Consider the following 19,242-nt stretch of genomic DNA (forward strand, 5'->3'; position numbering starts at 1 on the left):
CATATTTAGGCTAAAATGACATTTTCGCTCCCAACTTTGAATAACGAAATTAAAAACTAATTTCAAACTTATTACATGATTCATATGGTTATTTTTAACTTTTCAAGACTCAATCCGATCTATTATGCACATTTGAGACTTGTTTGGTCGTTATAGGTCATATTTAGGCTAAAATGAGACATTTTCGCTCCTAACCTTGAACTAAAGAACCTAAATACTCATTTTAAACCCTTAACATGATTAATATGCTTAGTTGTAAGTTTCCAAGACTCCTTCCAATATATTTACGCACATTTAAGGCTCATTCGGTCGTTATAGGTCATATTTAGACTAAAATGACATTTTCGTTCCCAACTTTGAACTAAAGAACCTAATGACTTATTTCAAACTTATTACATGATTAATATGCTTAGTTTTAAAGTTTTCAATACTCATTCCAATCTATTTATGCACATTTAAGGCTCATTGGGTCGTTATAGGTCATATTTAGACTAAAATGACATTTAATCTAATGCTCCCATCAAATTTTTGTTTTTGAAGGTCTATACTACGAGGAATGCGCCTTATGCTAGTGAGGAAATTGATGTGGTTCGTGAACAATGGGCTAAGTTTTTTACCAGCAAGTATTTATTATTGGCCTGAGCGCGTTTGATCCAGTTGGCTTAGATGTTATAGAACAATCTTTTATATTAAAATGTATGCATACATTGAAATTGGAACGTACATATATTTAAATGTATTACATGCACTTTGTTTTGGGATATATACAAAACATCAGTTATTGTTTTTATAATTCTTATACAAGTTGCGATATTATTATTGTTGAGACAGGTTTTTATATTTGGTGCAAGGCACTCTAGGTATCCCTAAATAAGATTAAAATTTTCCCGCCAAAAGTGCTTTGTTGCAGCGTACATATATATGTGTACGCTGCAACAAGAGTGTAAAATTTGGCAAAATTCCAGACTTGTTGCAGCGTACAAAAAGATGTACCCTGCAACAGGTGGGTTTTTGCAGCGTACACGAAATTGTACGCTGCAACAAGTCAAGATTTTGGCGAAAATTTTGACACTTGTTGCAGCGTACATATGAGTACTTTTTGCAGCGAACATGGTACACTGCAACAAGTTCAGACTTGTTGCAGGCCCCCAGTTGCAGCATACGATGTACGCCTGCAACAGGGGTCTAAAAGCCCGCTGCAATAAGGGTTTTTTCTACTAGTGAAGCACAGTTTAAGCATACTTACATTTGAAGCGTGTTTTCCCGAGTATTGTATCAACGAACACGAACAAAGAACTCCACTTGTCGTTCCTCTATTTGGTTCACCGACACGTTCAGATCCGTCTTGATTATTGTAGCTTAGAAAACGCACAAGATATTTTGCTTTTCGGGATAAACAGTTTTTGCAGAGAGAAAACTGAAGAACGTAATTTATGAATTAGGTTTAGCTTAACTTGGAAAAATGATTGTGTGTTTGTGGGTAAAATATAATAACCTAATTATATTATTAATGTAACCGGCCAAGACCAAAAGGCCTTGACCGGCCACATCCCACACGAGAACAAGCCCCGCGCTCAGCCAATACACTGCAGGCCGAAACCCACAGCGCGCGCAGCCGAGCAGCATGGGCCGTAGGCCTTGCGTGCTCGTTGCTGTGTTGCTGTGCGGTTATGCGCGCTGCCACGCCCCGCGGGCTGGCTTGCTTGCTGCGTTGCGAGCTCGCTGGCTCGTTGGGCCTTACGCGCATGCGCGCTTAGCTCGACGGGCCGGCAGCTCTGATGCGGCTCGTATTTGAAACGAATGCCTTACGGCTATTATTTATCGTATCATATACGAAGAATCACCGTCATATGATACGATTATTCGTTTCGCCCAGCTTACAAATATTCGCGATACGATATACGATTCCGACGCAAGGTCGTATCGTACAATACGTTTTCCAAACTAATTCCCGAAAAGCTATTAAATGAATTTCTGATTCATTTAATTCGGTGATCTGTTACATGTCATTGGTGTGACCTTATAGGTTCAGTCAAGAGTAAGTTGTGAGCCTAATATAGATTAGAACTCACTGATCGGAAGCATTGCTCCAGCTAGCTGTTCCAATCACTTAATTTTACTGAATTAATTGTTCGCAATTAATCTGAACCTTGGTATTAGACTTAATGCACCTTGGGTGAAGGACATATTTCCTTCAGTCTCCCACTTGTCATTCAGACAAGTGTGCATCCACATTCCTTTGTCGCTTAGTGTTACTTACTGATCATAAGGTAAAATCCAAGCCATCCTTATTAGGTCCAGAAGTGTTTCTCGGTTTCCCTTTCATTGCTTCTTAGGAAATAATGAATTCATTTCAATTATGTAGAATTGCAAATGATGCTATTCTTTTGGAATACTCCAACCAGTTCACAGATATGTGGGAGATACATCTTTCAACTGAGAACCTCGAAACTAATCATTGATTCAGTTTCCCATGCATCACATATGGTTTAGAACCTATGTTACCACCTTTTAATCACGACGCCTAATTGCCCGTGTATGTTTGTGGTTTGCCTAACAACAAGATTCAACTTTTTCTTAGGCAAATGCATGTAGCATCAAAACTTTAATTCATCTTCATATCCTCTTATCAAGTGCTCATCCTACATATCCAAATGTGTTGGATGTTCTTGATATTGTTCTAATGATATTTGATCCAGATCAATAGAGATTGGTATAAACTTGTGACGATCCAATGGTCACGAGTTATCTTGGAGATCTATATATCACATCATACATGATTGATTGTAATGCAAAAACCATTCGCATTTAAAAATTAATCCATGTAACTTTTAGCTTTATTCTGTTTCAATAGATACTGAATCTTTGCGCAAATCTTGGCATTGCCATGTATATAAGGTGAATGCACCTTTTCAAGGTCCTTCATATTTAAATTTAGTGATAACAGCCTAGCTTTATACTTTAGTTAAAGCATTCATTACTTAGACTTACTCATATGGGCTGAGAGTCTATTTTGAGTCTCTCTATTGTGTTTGATTTAGTAATTACTTTTACATAATCCAAACAACGCTTTAGATCCTATCCAATAGATCTTTAACCCAGTATTTTCTAAGTTTCGCCATGGTTCTAATATTGACAAATACTTTCAAATCTAACCATTTAGAATTTGAATGTCATTTTCAATAGAGAGATGTGTATTAAAGGAAATAATTCCCTTGGTCCAAGTATGCAATCAATGCTAAGTCTAATAAATGCGGTTCAGTATTAATTAATTATGCAAGTTAATAATTAAGTGAGATCAAGTGAGCTGAATGCCTAGCTAGAGGCCGCCTCAGTTCAAGTGGAATTAATAATATTAATCCACAGCTTACTCTTGACTGAACCCGTAGGGTCACACAAACAGTACGTTAACGGATCAAGTATTTAAGTGAATTAAATACTCCATTTATGAATATTCGGAATCGTCGGATATCGGTTCCAGTGGGAGCTGAAATCGTCAAAAGGCAAATTATGAATACTCCGGAAACGATGATATTGCCGGAAACGATGATATTGCCGAAAACGGAAATATGGATCGTATCGGAAATATAAATATTATCCAAGTCGTAGATGTTGCCAGAAACGGAAACATGGTACGTATCGGAAAATATTATTGGAAATGGAAATATTGCCGGAATCGAAAATATTGCCAGAAACGGAAATATTGAAGGAAATAATGCCCTTGGTCCAAGTATGCATTCAATGTTAAGTCTAATAAATGCGGTTCAGTATTAATTAACAAGTTAATAATTCAGTGAGATCAAGTGAGCTGAATGCCTAGCTAGAGGCCGCTTCAGTTCAAGTGGAATTAATGATATTAATCCACAGCTTACTCTTGACTGAACCCGTAGGGTCACACAAATAGTACGTAAACGGATCAAGTATTTAATGGCATTAAATACTCCATCTATGGATATTCGGAATCGACGGATCTTGGTTTCAGTGGGAGCTGAGATCGTCACAGGCAAGAAATGAATACTCCGGAAACGATGATATTGCTGGAAACGGAAATATGGATCGTATCGGAAATATAAATATTATCCAAGTCGTAGATGTTGCCGGAAACGGAAACATGGTACGTATCGGAAAATATTATCGGAAATGGAAATATTGCCGGAATCGGAAATATTGCCGGAAACGGAAATATTGTCAGAATCGGAAATATTATCGAAATCGGAAAATAATTCCGCAAACGGAAATATTAAATATTTGTTCGAAACGGAAATTAATTCCGGAATCGGAAATATTAAATATTGTTCGTATCGGAAATGAATTCCGGAATCGAGAATTTAATCGGAAGCGTATCGTACGAATTAGCATCGGGCGAGGCCTGCCAGACGAAGGCCCAGCACGAAGCCGGGCCATCGCCCAGCAAGCCAAGCGCAACAACCACGCGCCAAGCATGCGACCAGGCCCAGCGCAAATGCCAGGCCCAGCCGAAGCTTGGGCGCGCGCGCGGGGCTGCGACGAGTGGGCTGGCGCTGTGCGTGGGCCGCAAGGCCTGCGTGCGGTGCTAGCGTATTACTCGAAGTGTGTTACTCGAATCCTAAGGCTACCGGGATTCGTCATATGATTAAATCTAATCCTAAAAGATTTAGTTTATTTAATTAGAGTCCTAGTAGGATTATAATTAAATAAATTAGTATCCTAATAGGATTCCAAATCCTTTTCCATAACTCTATAAATAGGTGCCTAGGGTCACATATTTACAACGAGTTTTCAAGTATTCAAAGTGAGTTTTTGAGAGAAAAATTCAGTCACACATTTGCCTAAAAGTGCCGAAAATAATAGTACCTTAAGGGCGATTCTAGTTGGTCAATCTTAAGGCGGATCCGGACGTACTGTGGACTATCTACGGAGGGACGACACTTGGAGTCCTAAAGACTTGTTCTTGTTCGGTTCGGGCGCAGCTAGGGAAGGCACGCAACAAAGAGTATGCATCTAAACTATGCTAAATGATTATGTGTAAATAATATGTATTCCTGGCTTAATGGTTGTTTCCGCATGATTTATGAATTGTCATATGTATCATAACCTAACAAATATTACCGGAATCGGAAATATTATCGGAATCGGAAATAAATTCCGGAATCAAAAATATTAAATATATTTGTTCGAAACGGAAATAAATTCCGAAATAGGAAATATTAAATATTGTTCGAATCAGAAATGAATTCCGGAATCGGAAGACGAATCGGAAGCGCGACGTACGAAATAATCATCGGACGAGCTTGCTAGACGCAAGGCCCAGCACGAAGCTAGGCCCGCGCCTAGCGAAGCCCGCGCAAGCGCAGCAAGCGAGCAGCAGCAGCCCATCCAAGCAAGCAGGCCCAGCCGAGCACAAAGCAAGGCCAGGCCCAGCGAGCAAGGCAAGGCAGGCTGACAGCAGCGCCCAAGCAATGGGCCGCGCGACTGCCAGCGCTGCTGGGCCGAGCCACGCGCACAGCGCGCCCCTTCGTGGGCTGCATGTGTGTGTGTGTGTGTTCGTGCAACGCTACGAATCCTTAGACGCCTAGGATTGTCCGATTAATTGTTTTCCTAAGAGTTAGTTGTTTGATTAAACACTAAAAATCAAAGGATTAATTTAAGTAGAATTCTAATCGAATTAGTAACACTACTACATTTCTTATCAGATGCAACGCCTAAAATCGTTGCATTAGGCATCAAAATCCGTCGCATTAGACCTAATGCGACGACAAATAACCCTTGCATCCGGTGGCGTTGCATTAGGCCTAATGCAACGATCAGTAACCTAATGCAATGGTGTGGAGCGTTTTCATTGTCCGTTTGTGGGTCTTAGTGGGTGTCAAGACGGTGGTGGAAATGGGCTAACTAGGAGCTCTTTGATCACTCATCTTCGTGATCGTCATTGTAGGGATGATGCTCAAGTGGTCACTCGACATTCCCTAACAACTGACTTGGCTATTTATTCGGAGGCTGAGTTGACCTTTCGCCGTATGGGGATTTGGATTTTTGGGGATTGTTTTAAGACGCATTCTCTTCGTTCTAAATGCCGTCATGCAGGTCCTGTTTTTGTGGCCCCACCTGATTTGGGGGGATGGTATTGTTCGATTTGTGCTCTATGGTATTTCAAATCCGCAACTCAATTCTGATGTACCTAGTATTGTGGGTCATGCGGTGCAAGAGCAGGATCATGGTTTTACCTTCACACTCCTTGACAGATTGCTTTCTAAGCGGCTTTGCACTGTGAAATCCATTCCTCCTAAGTGTCGATTGGGTTTTTCCCGGATTTTAAAAGGCGCGCTTGATAGGGTGATATGCAAGCCTGAAGACATCTCTGGTTGGGTTACTCTTCTCGTGTTGCCTCTCTGTATCCTTAGAACTTTTAGTCCGAGGAGTAACCGCGAGTGTTCATCTGCCGTTAGGCGACAACGACAGGAGGAGAGCATTGCTAATGCTATTCGGACTTGGAGTGAGCCAGGTGGTAGTATGCTTCTTTTGCGGGAAGCTTTGGCAGCTGGATCCCCTCCTTTGATGGATGCCGGCGAGGATCTTGGGTTGGCAGAGCGGAATATCAAGGAGTGTCGTAGGAAGATTTGTGATGGCCATTACACCGCCGCAGTCCGTGTTCTTTCTTCGTCTGGTGTTGCTCCTTATAATGAATCCACTCTTGCGGATTTACAGTCGAAGCATCCTTCTTCTCCAGCTCCATTCTTATCTGATATTCCTGTTGATCACCACCATCTCACTGCTTCTACTGTTGTTGTTTGGGACCGGATTAGGAGTTTTTCACGTGGCACATCTTGTGGGAGGGACGGTTTGCATGCTCAACACCTTATGGACTGCTTGAGTGGAGCTGTTGTGGCTGTTTCAGATAAGTTAGTTGACTCCATTGCTGGGGTGGTTAACCTCTTTTTTGCTGGAAAATGTCTCATGGAATTGGGACAGTATATTGCTAGTGCTCCTCTCACACCTCTTGTCAAGCCCGGTGGTGGTATTCGTCCTATTGATGTGGGTACTGTTTGGCGACGTCTGGTTTCGAAGGTTGGTGCTGTTATGATTGGTCCGTCTCTGGGGAGTTATTTTGATGGTCTTCAATTCGGTGTCGGGGTATCTGCGGGTGGTGAGGCAATTCTTCATGCTGTGAATCGGTTGATTGAGGATCGGGGTTCTGATGTGGGTCTTTTGATGTTGTTGGTGGATTTTCAAAATGCCTTCAATTTAGTTGATCGAACGGCCATGTTACGTGAAGTTCGTCTTCGTTGTCCGGGCATTTCGCGTTGGGTTGATTTGTGCTACTCTGCTCCAGCCAGATTGTATTATGGGGAGCATACTTTATGGTCGTCTCAGGGTGTGCAGCAGGGTGATCCCCTTGGTCCTTTGCTTTTTGCTTTGGTTTTACAACCCCTGATTTGTAAAATCAGAGATGCTTTTGGTTTATGTCTTCAGGCATGGTATTTGGATGACGGCACTATTATTGGTGACACCTTGGTGGTTGGGAAGGTTCTGCAGTTGATTATGGAGGAAGGGCCTTGTCTCGGATTACATCTTAACGTGGAGAAGACTGAGGTTTTCTGGCCTTCAAAGGACCCTCGTAGCAGGCTTGTGGGGGTCTTTCCCGTTGATATTGCTCGTCCTTTGCATGGTGTTAAGTTGCTTGGGGGTTCTGCTAGTTCCGATTCAGTTTTTAGTGATGAGCTTGTGATGCGGAGGGTAACCAAGACCATTGGGCTAATGGATAAGGTTGCTCAGCTTGATGATCCTCAGTGTGAGTTGTTGTTACTTAGGGCATGTACTGGAGTTTCTAAGCTCTACTTTGCTTTGCGTACTTGTCCTCCTGGTATCTTTGAGGCGTCTCAGCGCTCTTTCGATGAGGCTCTTCGTTCTTCCTTGGAGCGTATTGTTACTGCTTCGGGGCTTGGATTTGGTGATTGGCAGTGGCGTCTTGCCACCTTACCTTTTTCCTTTGGCAGACTTGGTGTCTATTCCGCAGGTGATGTTCATCATTATGCTTTTCTTGCTTCTCGTTTGCAGTCTTCTGATTTGCAGTCACAGCTTCTACGGCATGCTGGTATTGTTGGTCCTGGTCGAGCATTTGAGGATGCGTTGAGTCTATATAATAGAACGGTGGAGTATGACATCCTGAGTAACCCTAGTGAGGTCGCTGCCCCTAAACTCATGAAGAAACTGGGAGATATATATTTCACAAAGGTTACTGCATCTGCAGAATCCACCTTCTCTTTATCTTCTCGACAGTTGGCGTTGTGGAAATCGCAGCAGGGAGATCACACCTCTGCTTGGCTTCGTGCGGTCCCCATATCAGGGTTGGGACAGACGATGAATGCTAAGGCTTACCGGTGTGTGTTGTGTTACCGGTTGGGGGTTCCTTTGTTCTCTGTTACGGCGCCATGTTCTGCTTGTTCCAGGGTCTTTGCGGGAGACATCTTTGGTGATCATGCGGTGTCATGTGCCGGCATCGTGGGTATTAAACATCGGCATAATGTGGTTCGGGATACCCTTGTTGACGTTTGTTACCGCTCTGGGATTTCGGCGCGGAAAGAGGTTGATGTTGGTCTATTTGGAGGGAACGATTGGGCACTCCGACCAGCAGACGTGTTGCTCTACTCTTGGGATCGTGGCTGTGATGTGTGTGTCGACTTGACGGGATCATCCCCTTTGACACAATCTGGGTTGGCTGGATTTATCCCGGGCCGGGTTGTGGCTGATGCGGCTATTCGGAAACGGGCCAAGTACGAAGCACGTTGTAGGGCCATTGGTTATGGCTTTCTTCCGTTCTCTTTCTCTTCTTTGGGGGAGCTGGATAAGGATGCTGTAGTGTTGCTGAAGCGGATCCAGAAGTTTTCTAGGACTTAAAACATTGGGGCTCGTGCTGCTGCTCATATTTTCACCAGGATAGGCTTTGCTATAGCTAGAGGAGTGGGGGCCCAGATTGTATCTCGTCTTCCCACTAACTATTTGTAAATTATTTGACTTTGTTGGCATTTGATTTATAATAATAATAAATAGAAATAATAATAATAATAATAATAATAATAATAATAATAATAATAATAATAATAAGGAAAAATTGATTCTAAAAATACAACCTTTAAGCGATTTACTTAAAAAGGGCCAACTTTATGTTTATCTAAGAATAATACAACCTTTTGGACATATCTTCTTTTAAAGGGCTCCCTCTATATTAACTTGCTAAAATAGATAATATGGTGCAATATTTTTTAATCTTCTTGTTAATTATAGAAAGAAAAAATTGTTTAATTTGTGAGGATGTTTTTCATATTACCTATTGTAGCAAGTCATTTATGAGGGGAGCCCTTTAAAAGAAGACATGTCTAAAAGGTTGTATTATTCTTAGTTAAACGAAAAATCAGCCCTTTTTAAGAAGATCGCTTAAAGGTTGTATTTTTAGAATCAATTTTTCCTAATAATAATAATAATAATAATAATAATAATAATAATAATAATAATAATAATAATAATAATAATAATAATAATAATAATAATAATAATTTAAGAAAGGATGTAATACCTCGTATTTTTATAATATTTATAAGTATATTTTATTATATTTATAAAACATTTTACGATTTATTATCATTTAAATAATATTTAAATGCATTGCATTTAATGTATTTTAATTAATTAGAATATTTATTATTTTAATTAATTACGAAACGAATTTAATTCTTGAGTCGGGAAATTAAATGAGTTGCAAATGATTTTAAAGGCTTCGGGTTTTAAATGAAAAGTCCAATTCGTTTTATTAAACGAGCCCAATCAAAAGTATTTAATTCAAGTCCTAAGCTAGCCCAATCATTTAATTCCCTAAGCCCAATTCTAATTTCCTAAGCCTAGCCCATTAACAATAAGGAGCCTATAAATAGGACTCCTCATCATTAAATGACCCCCTATTTTGTCATAAACCATTTTCTCTCTTTCTTGCCCAACACTCCTCTTTCTCTCTCCTCTTTGGTCCGGTTCACCCGCACGCACAGCACGAGCGCTGTCGTGCCTCGTGTGCTGCTCGTGCCCTTGTTGCTCGCCCCACGTTCTCGCCCACTCTCTTGCTCGAGCCCAGCCAGCGCGCCCCTTGCGCTGCTGCTGTGCCGTTGTTGTTGTTGCTGTGTGCGTTGCTTGCGCCAGCCACACCCACACTCCCTCTCTCGCCCCTCGCGCGCCAGCGCCCGCACTCCCTCGCTCTCTCGCGCCAGCGCGCGTTGTGCCCTGCTCTCTCGCCGTCCTCTTGCGCGCGCTCCCCAGCGTGCCGTGTGCCCTGTCCCGCGCGCAAGCGCTGCTGCGTCCCTTCGTCCTTGCGCGCACACACGCGTGCGTGTGTGTGTTATTCGTGCTCGTAATTCGATTTCTTTTTCGCCCAATCACATTAATTCGTGGTTGTTCCGTGCTATAGGCCGGATTGGTATAATTCTCTTCTTCCTTACCTATTCTATTTAAATTCCGTATTTTAAATTATTATATTAATATTGTTTTGAGTAATTAAAATGCTGGGAACCGGTTATGAATACCGTGGTTTGAGGATTTGTGTGTTGTGATTCATTAGGTTTGTTTTAATTATTAAATGATGAATTTTCAGATTTGTTTATTGAATAAAGCATTGATTTTTATGATAATAAACTAGTGTTATTGAGATTTTCAAGTTAGGGTTTTAACCTAGACCTAATGAGTCAATTGATTAGCATAATTAGGTGATGATTTTAATTATGATAATCAATTATATTTTCAGATTTGAATAAAGGTTTAAAGCGTTGATTTTTATTGATTTTAAAGGCGAAAAAAGTATGTTTTCGTACTAGGGATTGATTTTGCAAATTGAGACGATTTTATTATTGAAAAACGATTGAATTCTAAAGTCTAAAGGAGGTTTTAAATTTTATAAAGTTGCTGGAAATTTAATGAACATGGAAATAATTTAAGTTTCATTATTTTGATGATAGGAGGTGATTTCTAGTTGAGTGCTCGTTATTGCAAAGTGGCCCCTACGCTTAGGTATTCAAGGTACGTACGAGTCTAGGGCGACCACACCTTTTGTCAATGACATTACATGATTGTTGATGATGAGAATTACATTATGTGGAATCATGTTTATTTTGGTGAACGAGCATGTGATTTGTGATGTTGGATTTATTGGATTAGTTGTTGAACAAGCATGTTGAAATTATTATGAGTATGGATTTCATTGTCAATCATGTTGTTCAATATTTATGCATGTATGGTTTGTTTCACATGCAAGGGATGGATTATTTATTTGTATGCTATTATACGGGATGTCTAGCATAATTTGAGCCAATTATTCGTACTTCGTTGTACTATTTATTTTACCACATATGAAGGGTTAGCTCACGTAAGCTCCGCACATGTAGGGTTCAGTTGGGAATATTATGTATGAAATGAATTAGGAATTATCGTGCAAGGGCACAACCCTCATGTTAATGTGCATGATGTGGAGTCTCACTTTGGTGAGGAGGAACATGGTAGTAATATCACAAGTGTCTTGCTTGGTTGATCACAAGTCTTAAAACATTAAAATAAGATTGTTTTGGTTGTTGTTTATTAATTGTATGTGTGTACATTGTCGAGTCTTGAGTTCACCTTTTTAAATAAAATATTAATAAACGTAAAGTGCAACCAGAACAAGCTTCAAAACTCTTGGAACGTATATACCTTGAGTATGAACAATGGGGGGGGAGTCTTGCCGGAAAACTCGTACTCCTACTAATGATACAAGACGTTGTTTTATTTATATTATGCGCAGGAATTCCGTCGGTATGGCCCGACACTCGGTATGGCCCGATTTTATTATTTATTATTTGGTGTATGGTTGGCTCCCATCACCTTTTCCCTTTGTGGATATTATTTTGGCCCGTTCGAAGCTTATTCTAATTAAATTGTGAGTCAAGAGTCGAGTCTTGTATTCATGATCGATTGTTAATTATTATATGGCTTTTGCATGTTGATTAGCACTTAGTGAGTGATGCATGTTTTAGTTTCATTCACCCTATGCTTGTAAGTACTCAGCTTTTGCTGACTACGTGCTTTGTGTGTTCTGGTCATGGCCTTTGCCTTAATGACCCTATGATGATCTATCATTTGCACTTGCATTAATGGGGAGTAGAATAAAATAGCAGGTTGGTAGATCGGAATCATGTGGCTTGGGATGATCGAGAGAGTTGCATGTTTTCGTATTTTGAACTATTTAACTTTACTTTAATTATGTTTGAAACGTTTGAATTATTTATACTTTGGGTTTTGGGCCATTATGGTTCCAAATTGTAGAAGGCCTCAATATTTCATTAATTATGTTTTTTAAAAGTTAGTTGACATTTGATTCCGCTGCGTAATTCTGGTAATAGCCTTAATCGTTATCACGGTGGCGGTAATACTTTATTAATTCATTTATTTTAAGTTGGAAAATGATTTTATAAAAGCAAGGAATTATTAGGGTGTTACAAAGGATGCCCAGGCAAAAGATTTTCATTGACTTAAATAGTAATATTACAATATTGGTGCCCATAGGACACATGCATTACAAAATAGTTGTTCACTAATTAATTTAGCGCTTTTAATGGCTAAAATACATAAAATCCATTTAAACAAATTCAACATTACTAGAAATCACAAAATGACCCAAAACAAACAAGAGCCTCCACCGTCTCATTTGTTAGATCTACATTTCTTCTCCATTTAGCTCACCATGCTCCTGCAAGTTTAAATCACGAATGGGCATAAGTTAAAGATGGTACACTAGCCAAAACACGATAAACAATATAATAACATTCATGTTTCCTCAAATAAAAACATGAAATTTAACACAAAAAAAGGAATAGGCTACCATTTAACATTTTGGGTATTGTGAGCAAAGGGAATAGGCTACCATTGTAGCTTGTACAACAGAGTATGATTTTATAGATAGATAAAACAGGCTGATGGAATATGAGATTTCAACAAAGACGGCGAATTAACTGGCAGCCAAAATTGTGAGCAATATCAGATTTCAACTAATCACACATGGAATGGTCTTAAACATTAATCCCCTTTAATTACTGACTAATAAATCTGCATGCAGTCACACATAAGAGGACAATAACTTGTGTAAGAATCCTAAAGTTTTTACGAGTGCTCAAAAACCCTGCTCAAAAAACAAGTCCATAGAAAAAGTTGCATATGTTTTTAACAACCATACAATTCATATAAGAAAAAACAGCAATATAGTGCGCGATCCATCACTATCTCTCCTTAAAAATGCAAGGTATCTATTCTTTATGAGAGAAATTAAGTGGGAATATGCTAATAAATCCAAAATGTATAACACCCAACTATCCCAGAGACAAATTGATACAAAATAACAGTAGAAATTTTATGAGAAAGAAAGGAAAGTATATGGACACAATGAATATACTTGTATTTGCTTTGCATATATCAAAATAATATAAGTTTTGGATTGCCAAAAAAAAGTACGGAATAATTCATTATTTGTAAGTCAAGCAACAGAGCTAATAAGGGAATATGCTGATGAAATCCAGAGAAGAAAATAAGTAAAGCTGCACAGTGCAACTCATAAGATGATGGGATTCTGAGGCACCCTCCTTAATTGAGCAACAGTGATGCAAGTTTGACAATACTTCCACATACTCCTTGCTATAATATGCCTATGATGCCTATCATTATAGTGACAGTTCATATGCAACTCAGACTCGGAGATTCGTGTATAATGTTAGTTCCATTTGTCGAACGTGAGACCTTCCAAGTCTAAAGTCCAATTCATTTCCAACAAGATTAAAAGTAAGCTTAGTTCCTGGAAGTCAAAACTTCTATCTAAAGCCGGGAAATTATGCCTCGTTTCTTCAACGGTGAATACCCTCCAAAACTATTATATGCAATGTGTTCTTATGCCAAAAGCTTATAGCTTCTCGTCTTCTCTCACCAATCATAGAATCATTATTCATTTTTTTCTTTATTATATCAAAAGGTTAAAGGACAATTGAATTAAATTGTGAACTGACACTAACAAGATTTGCAGTAAAACATCAATAACTTTGAGCTTGGCTCATTTGATTAACAAGCTGAAGTTTCCCTTAATTATAAACGGGTTTAGCCAAGCTTAATTTTAACTGAGCTTAATTTGACCTTTTCCAACAGTTTGGCAGCCAGCTATATTCAACTATTATATGCAATGTGTTCTTATGCCGGAATCCATTCTTAATTCAAGTATTTCATACCCCGAGAACTTGCAGCCTCCCACAAACTCAGGCCCCAAACCCCAAAAATCATCCCACCTGGAAACCCCCTTTTTGGCTCAAACTCAACTGTGATGTCTCGTTCACCAAATCTGGTGTGGTGACCTGGCAGAGACCTCCTATAATAATCACCTACGCAAGAAGAGGACAAGGAAAGCAAGAGATAAAGCAGCCAAACCAAGTCTGGCAGAGCAGACAAAGCACAGCAGCAGACAACAACAACAACAACAACCAACGAAAACATCTATTCTAATCTGTTTTTCCTTAAAATTGCTCATTCCAGTTGTATAAAATGTCACAAGAAAAGGGCATATGACCGTGTACCTGTATTCAATTATCTTCCCTAAGTTCCTTGTGAGTTGTGATCTACGCACTCTTGCAGGCATTTTTCATCGACCTTGACATGAAACCCCTAAATAAAATGGAAGTTTACTATGAGCTGGATCAGAAGATAGCCAACTGTTACAAACAGAAGCTCAAATTAGAACGTGGAGCTGCAAATAAGGGAACTATTGAAGGGTATGAAACTGGAAATTGAGATTGAAAATGACTTTTTCTTGATACCTCGTTAATGGTATTTGCTTGGTAGAGACTGTGGAGGGTTGCACAGTTAGATTCAATATCTCTATATATGAAATACCCTTCATATATAGCCCGCTGAGTTCTCCTCCTCCTCTGAATGGCTCTGATCTCTTCCCCACAAGATCTCATAAAAATAAAAGCAATCTATTCCTATCTAAGCTCTTCAAAGAGCTTGATTTAGAAGCACACCATCGCCTTTCAAGTAAAAACCTCTAGCCCCAACAACATTAGAGCCTGGACGTGTCATACTAGCGAAAATCAGCACAACTAGAAAGGAAATAAAATAATAATAAAAGGGCATGCTGTTACTGAGAGATGGAGGACTGAACAAAGTTCTCTGACAGAATTACTGAATTATGAGTTGTAGGACATTATCCTACTGAACACATCCAACTTTCACACAGGTATACGCAGGACTTGGCCCTGATTACCATTAGAATATAGTGGCAAACTAAGCAAATGCTACCCTAACAAATTACAGACATGCTCAGATCTTCAGCAAGAAAAAGTGAAAAAGAAAGTTCAAATTCAGAAACATTTGTCAAGCAGCCTAAGAACATAACCAAAAACAATCAATGATTCTGTTCTTACAGATTCATCGATGGTGAACGGAAATCACTTTGCAGAAATCTCTACATTAGCATTTTCTCAAGTAAAATTCCAAAAAAAAAGGTATAAAAACTAAGATAACAAGCACCTTAGTATCCGTAAAAGCAAGACGAGGGTTAATATAACGAAAAAAGAACAGTTAATGGTATTATAAAAGCAAAAACAAAACAAAAAATCCATCACTAGTATGTGGAAATTTCAAAAGCAAACACCTTTCTTTGTATCTACTATCCCCAGAAGCTCAACAAGCTCAACATGATTTTTCAACTTTGACTCTGTTATCTTTTCACCCCATGTTCGAATCACAGCATTGTCCCACTACACCATTACTGCAGATGAAAAATAATATTAAGTGATCTTGTGTAATGTTGGTTGCATCATACATGTAACAGGCGCTGAATTCTTGGCATATGGAGTGAGAATATATCGAGCAGCACTTAAAGGAGATTGATTGGAAATAGAACGTGTTGCCCGTATATCTCCTACATGGATATTCATTCTTCATTGCATATAGCAAATTTCATGAAATCCAACAACTACTGAAGATTTTTCATTGCATATAGCAAATTTCATGAAATCGTGATATTCCAAGCACTTCAACACCATCAAAAATCAAATAAACAAACATAATTCCATCAAAATTGAGATTATCAAAAACTAATTTCTGCAATTATCGTAAAACAAAGCCCAGAAATTCAAACCCCTCACCCTAAAAAAACACTTCATCCGATTAAGAAACCCTAGAAAATCATAAGTTAAACATTAAAAAATAAAAAAATTACCAGGAAAGTAGCGGCTGGCTTAAGTGGAATGTGTACCTCGTAAGTTGTTCGATTACCCTCGTAAGTTTCCCCAATTCAACCCTGTGACTCGATTCAGGGACGTGAGAGAGAATTTTCGCACCCAATGGCTAGAACTTGCAAGAAATTCGATTGGCTCAGACCAAATTGTGAATCGCATGTCAGATCCTTCGATCCTTCGAAACCCTAACTTTGTAAACGCTCTCAGTCTCTCTCCTCTCTGTTTCTTCGGTGGAGTAATGAACCAGGAAATTATTTGTGTTTTTTCTAATTTTTGTTTTACTTTTTTTGTTTAAAAAATTTGGGAACCATTGAAGGGCGCGTGTTTTGAAATTTTTGGAAATGATAAGAGGGAATAAATTAAAAGTCTACCGCTGAAACTATTCAATACCATACCGTTGCATTAGCCTAATAAGGTGTTGCATTAGACAACCTAATGCGACGGTTTATCACAATCGTTACATTAGCCCAACTTTCTGATCTGTTATAGAGAAAACCGTCGCATTAGCCCTATCTAATGCAACGGTACAATATGAGGGGTCGCATTATCCTTTTTTAAACCGTCGCATCTGATTAAAAATGTAGTAGTGTAAATTGAATCCTAGTGGAAATTTAAGTCCGATATTTCCACCCTATAAATAGGTGATACATAATCATAATTTATAATACATCAATCACAAGTATTCATATAGTTTAAGATTAAACTAACTTAATAATATAATTAAGTTTCGAATAACATAAAACCTTAGACTATATTCTAGTTAATTGAATCTAAGACGGACCCGAACGTGCTGTGGACTATCTACGGAGGGACAACACTTGGAGTCCTAAACTTGTTCTTGTTCGGTTCGGGAGCAGCTAGGGAAGGCACGTGTCACATGTATGTATCCTAAATTATGCTACTCCCTCCGTCCCAGATTAGTTGTTACACTTTCCTTTTTCGTCCGTCCCAGATTAGTTGTTACAATTCTAAATTAGGAATGACCCCACATTATTATATTGTCTCTCTCTTCCCACAAAATTCTTTTTTGTCCCCACACCCTCTCTCATTCAATTAAAAAAATACCCCACTAACTCCTATCACATCTACTTTTTCAATAAAATAACAATTGATAACCAAACAACCACTTATCACCTACAACTTTGTGCAAAGGTAAGTTTAACAACTAATCTAGGACGGAGGGAGTAATTGACTATGTGGCAATTAATTTGGATTCCTGTCTTTATGGTTTTTCCGCATGAAATATATGTTTTATATTTTTCATAAACTAACAGTGGTATCAGAGCCTCTAATTAATTCCATAATCAATTATAGTTAACATGGTTAAATTTTATAAATTTGCAATGAATTAAAGGGGTGATTAATTTCGTTGTATGTAATTAAATGCAAATTCGTGCGATTATTTAATTATATGTTCGCAGGATTTTCGGCAGTTTAGTCAATAATGGTCGGAATCGTATAAATTAATAGTGAATTTTGCATGTAAATGACGTTTTAAAATTTTGACTACAATCAAAGATTTGATGCCGAACCCAGAATTCCCAAATTCGAAGCCTAACTATGACTTTTTGAAGGTTTTAGTTTTTCGAACGCAAAATTTATAATTTTTATGATGTTAAATTAAATATTTGCGAATCTTGTGTGTAAATCTTGAATCTATGATTGACCTACTATATATGTTTAACAATTTTAAAGCCTAAACTTGTTAATTATACAACCTAATTTGTAATTGTAATTAATTTGTTGAAATTCGAATAATTTAGAATTTGATTTGACTTTCATAATTAATTAGCAATTTAATTAGGATCCTATGATTAAAAACCACCATAAAATTTGTTGAAATTTAAAAATTTTAAAATTTTATGACTTAGATTTGAATCCATGAAAATAAAAGTAATCGCAAATTAATTTGAATAATAAATTTTCGATTTTTTCGCCTAAATTTATGAAATTAATATGAGTTATTAATTAGTCAATAAATTTGAATTATAAAAGTTTTAATTTTATGAAATTCGTTCACGAATCTTGCACGCACGAAGCAATGGAAGCTAAGTGTTACCCTTAAGGGGTGTTGTATAGTGCGGGCATGCGACGACGAGCAAGGGAGCTCGTCGCCCATGCGGTACGATACAGCGAGCAAGGCATGGCACATGCGCGCGGGGGGGCAACCCTGCTGTGCGTTGTGTGCTATGTGCACGTGGGCGAGAGGCGAGAGCAAGGCAGCATCGAGCTCCAAGGCCGCGCGCGGGCAGTGAGCGCTGGCTCGCCCAACGAGCATTGCCCTGCCCTGCCGCAGCGAGGGAGCTGTTGCGCGTAGGCGTGGCTTGCTCGGCTTGCTGCGTCTACGCGTGGCTGCTCGTGCTTGCGCTACGACCGATCAGAGTGGCAGCCCATGGGCGCTGCTGCTCGAGGCCTCGACGAGGCATGGGCGCAAGCCTATGGCCTTGTCTTGCCCCGATTGGTTTGTTTTAATTTTTCGGTTGAAAACGATTTTAATTAAATTTAAATTCGAGATTTAATTTTTTCTCGGAATTTAATTTTGAATAATTTAATTATTATAAATTTATTTATACTAATTAGTTTACTAAAATTAAAACCTTGATAAAATTTAAATTAATTAATTTAATCAACTGAAAATAAAAAAAAGGATTTAAATAATATTTTATATGAGATTTAAATTTTAATTAAATTTGTAAGTTTCCGGTTGGACTAGGAAATACAATTTTATATTTAAAATTCGTAAAGCATGTAAATTTCTTGGTTTTAGTGGGAGCGTTTTAGTCATGAAACTCTTGATTAGGTCTACATTCCTTTAAGGTTGAAACGACTTGATTAGAATTAATAAGGATTGAATAATTTGTAGATTATTGGGAGCCTTGATTAATTGCTACAAATATTTATGTGATGCATAATATGTTCAACTAACTTGCTATGTGGGCCATTCATTGATAAATGAAGGGTGAATGGTATGTACTGT

General features: G+C 38.5%; 1 long non-coding RNA gene across 4 annotated transcripts; it reads right to left on the reverse strand.

The window, feature by feature from the left end:
• Positions 1–12,492: 12,492 nt before the first annotated feature.
• On the reverse strand, positions 12,493–16,592 carry LOC110788223 (uncharacterized). Of its 4 annotated transcripts, none has more exons than XR_002533278.2 (5): positions 16,283–16,592; positions 15,677–15,793; positions 14,838–15,089; positions 14,598–14,732; positions 12,493–12,736 (listed from the first exon to the last, which is right to left on the reverse strand). It is a non-coding gene; the product is annotated as an uncharacterized lncRNA (long non-coding RNA). The 4 variants fall into 4 exon arrangements; XR_002533277.2 differs by having other exon boundaries at positions 16,247–16,592; XR_002533276.2 differs by lacking the exon at positions 15,677–15,793 and having other exon boundaries at positions 16,247–16,585.
• Between the last annotated feature and the right edge of the window lie 2,650 nt (positions 16,593–19,242).

Source organism: Spinacia oleracea, chromosome 4, assembly GCF_020520425.1.
Source record: "Spinacia oleracea cultivar Varoflay chromosome 4, BTI_SOV_V1, whole genome shotgun sequence".
Classification (NCBI taxonomy): Eukaryota; Viridiplantae; Streptophyta; class Magnoliopsida; order Caryophyllales; family Amaranthaceae; genus Spinacia; species Spinacia oleracea.